This window comes from Charadrius vociferus, unplaced genomic scaffold, assembly GCF_000708025.1.
Source record: "Charadrius vociferus isolate BGI_N301 unplaced genomic scaffold, ASM70802v2 scaffold23, whole genome shotgun sequence".
Classification (NCBI taxonomy): domain Eukaryota; kingdom Metazoa; phylum Chordata; class Aves; order Charadriiformes; family Charadriidae; genus Charadrius; species Charadrius vociferus.
The window spans coordinates 1134185-1138012 of NW_009647676.1; the positions used below are offsets into that span (position 1 = coordinate 1134185).

The window sequence follows — 3828 nt, forward strand, 5'->3', positions numbered from 1 at the left end:
AGGAATGCCTGGTCTAAATTTGCTCTTTGTCATCACTGCTAAAAATGATTGACCTTCACCGTGGAATAATTAGTGTTGGCTAACCACCTCACTCTAAATTCCTACAGATGATCAAGTAAGCAGGTCCAGATGAGAGTCCAAAGGGGGTTGATTCTGCATAAACAAGACCCCATGAAAAATACATGCACTTTACTTCAGTTGGATTTTGTATCACAGTTTCTATTACAAATTAAATACTTGTGATAAGAAAGCTTTCCTGAGTGAGAAGTAAGGTTGCAGCTTTTGTAGCTTTCCTTGTAACTGTCCGAAGACTTAATTTTTGTGTTGATTTTTTTTTTCCATTTAAGTCTGATTTGACAGTTATGTGCAGCTGATGATGCCTTTCAAGGGTCTCCTCAAGCTTTGTGTTACCAGTTGATCAGTTGTTTTCATTAACTTTCAGAAGGGAGTTTTTGAGATACAGAAAGCTATGGTGTTTTCCACTCAGTGTTTTCAACACAGATTCAACATGCTGAATCTTCTCTGTTCTGTACATGTTCTAGCAACTGCCATAGGAAAATGAATTATTTATATGCCAAAGATCTCCCCTTACTTTGCAAGTGTTACATCAATTTTATGCTGGTCTTAATCTTTAAAACATTCTATAAATGTTAAAAAAAAAACTACACAAGCATTCATTCACCCTAACAAAAAAAAAAATTCTTTATTTTTACTTTGGCAGGACTAGCTTTAGTATTTAAAAAAAAAGTATCTAACATGACTTATGGCCATCTGTAAGTTTAAGCTCACAGCAGCTTTATTTCTGATTATTACTCTCACTTGCACCATGTGTGCTTTTAGAGAGCTGACAACTATGTTTTTATTTTGAATACCATTTTTTTTTTTCTTCCTATTTTCTTGTGGCTGGCACCATCAGGGAATCTGTAGAAAATCAACAGTAAATTGTGTCAAGCACTGAGTGAATACTGCCACGCAGAGTAAAGCTGGTGTGTTTACTTTCAAGTATTCCTACTTTGCATTGCCACCTGCCAAAGCAGCCAGCTCCAGGAACACCTGAATGTATATGTACGGTAGCTCCAACCCATCCATCGCGTGTCAGGGCTAATGTATATAAACCAGCAGATTCGGCATCACCAGAAGCCAGTAAGATGATGTGAAAACAAGCCAGGCCAGTTAGAAACCAGTCAGGTAGCAATCTTACCTCCACTCACACTCCGGTTTGATTTCCCCTTAGCCTGACTGAGACTTGATGAATGAGTAACACCTCCTGCTCTGCTGTCATGCTCCTGTGGCGCAAGAAATGTGGCTTAACTTAGCAAAGAGGTATTGTCTGGTGTAGTGCTGACACAGCACACAAACAATCTACTCTGTAAATGAAGAAGTCTAAGCAACAGTCAAAGTGTCACTATGTAGTAGATTATGGGATGTATAATTTGGCTGTATGTGCAAGAGTACATAGAGCCTACAGAGAGGAGCATGAGTGCACACTACCATGTCAAATCAGGCAAGTTTGTAAATTCTGCTCACCCTACAGAGAACCAGTCACCATTCTCTTGCTGGGTGCATCACTTTATACACGGCAGCAAGCTTGGGCTTCAAAGAGATACACGAGAGACTGCTGTTGTTAAAACAAGGGTGAGGGATAAGCTGTAAAGTCAAATGCAGCCTGGGTTTGGTTGAGATCTGAAAAACAGGGTTGATCAGCTATGTTCAAGTGGAAATTGCTACAAACTCCAGCACGTCATGATTGAGCTTGAGTGTGATGTTCTGCTGTCTCCCTGATACCACACCTGCTATCATCTTGTGTCAGGCTGTGTGCTGGGGTCAGGGAAGGGGGCCGAGGGAAGGAGGTGATAGAAGAGAGGGATGGGTGTCAGGGAGATTGGGGAATACAGAGGACAAGGGCTTGTGGAAGGGGAGAGGAGCCCTCTGGCCAAAGCCCTGCAGCTCCCCGGGATGGTGGGGAGTGGGGCAGCCCTGTGCCTATGCCGACCCTCCTGCCCTCGTCAGCTGGAGACCACTGGTGTGGTGGACCGGGCTGCAGGCATGGCTGGGCCTGTTGTTTAAGTTGCTGTAATTTTTCCAGCTTTCTGAGAAATACCGGGAGGAGGACTTGTGCAATCAGGAGCTTTTTCCAAATACAGCAGTTGAGCTAGTAGAAATAGGTAACTATCTCTCTAGATCTGCGTTTTGAATTAAATACTTGCTGTAAGCCAGTAAGGGTGAACATTCAAATGTTAAAGATTGCCTATTGCCATACATCATTATGTTTCTTGTCTGTGATGTAAGTTTAAAGCTCTGTGTCAAGTCATGCAAGCATTTGCTCTGCTTGTGTGTATTTGTTTTTCAAAAAGTCTTTTAAGGCTGTTAAATGTAATGTAGTAATTATAGGGAAGTGCATTTGGTGAGGTAATAAATAAGGAAAAATAAGATAATAAATAAGGAAAGCACAGTTATATTTTAATTTCATTTGACTCTTACCCCAGAGAAGGCAGACACCTTCCAAAAGGATGTACCTGTATATCTATATGCACATATATATGTATAAGCTTTGACTACAAAACTCTGTTTCAATCAGGCATACAATATTTTTCACTCATTAAACATTTTCTGGACCTGCTTTTTCACATGTATGCCTGGAAAGAACATAGGTTTCCTTGTTGAATTGGAACAGTTGTTCACTAAAAGTTGGGTTGGTTTTTTTCAATAAGACATTTGGTTTCTTGCAAATAACTAGATCTTTTGGAGAGCTTCTTGTATGAAAATGGCTAAAGACTTGTGTTGCAAAAGAGATGAATAAGGTTATTCTGGTAGTGTACATGCTGAACGATGTATTGCATGATTTCAGCAGTGAGTTGCAGTCATTTGTTGGTGAGCAGAAGGAATGACTCAGCAAGAAACAATGAATTTAAAATTGAAAGTGGTTGTGTTGCAGTTCTCAGTAAGTTTAGAGTGTGTAAGTGTAAGTTTTGAATTTTTTTTTCAGGTGGGGAATTAGCTCAAATGGTAGAGCGCTCGCTTAGCATGCGAGAGGTAGCGGGATCGATGCCCGCATTCTCCAGTATACGTTTTCAGCATGTTTCATTGTAAACTAAACAGCAGTATTTAAAAATAATTTATATCTACAGTAAAATTTTTAAAAAGTTAACACATTGTTGTGAAGATTTCATTTTTTATCTTCTCAAAATCATGTTTGTTCTCTTGCATACAGGGAGGAAAAATGCAATCTTTGCATGAAATAACAAAACCTACTGACATTTTAATACAATAATAAATGACATGAACAAATTATAGAGAAAAATAAGGTGGTTGTTTTTTTTAACGTGCCCTTAAACCTTGTGGTTTATGGTTTCATTCATTAGTTAAATTTATGCTTGATATTATAGTTCAGTGTATAATGAATAAAATTTTGTGTTCCTGCTGTGAGTACTCGTTATTTTTGTTCTATTTCGGTTGTGTAGGCTATTAGCAGCAATGGGCTAGAATATTCTATAACTCTGTCACTCCTGGCAGCAAGATTATGTCCTTTCCCTGTGAAGTTTCACATCTGTGAAATATCATGGAATTGTTCTCTGTAAATCTATGCTTGCATATATTAAGTCTTCATGAGATTTTTTTTTTATTCTAATTTGATTTTCTTACTTGTTCATTCAGGTATTAAACTGTACTTCCAGGTTGAGGCAACATGAAGAAACAAGCAAAATGTACTTCCTATAAATACAGTGAATTTCTGCAATCAAGATCTTGGGAATACACATATTAAAACAAATAGAAATTGGGAACCAAAATTATGTAGTGGGTTTCAAGTTAAGGAAGGAGGAGATACTG

General features: G+C 38.5%; 1 non-coding gene across 1 annotated transcript; it reads left to right on the forward strand.

Moving 5' to 3' along the window:
• Window positions 1-2988: 2988 nt before the first annotated feature.
• On the forward strand, window positions 2989-3061 carry TRNAA-AGC. The gene has a single exon. It is a non-coding gene; the product is annotated as a tRNA-Ala (tRNA).
• The last annotated feature ends 767 nt before the right edge of the window (window positions 3062-3828 follow it).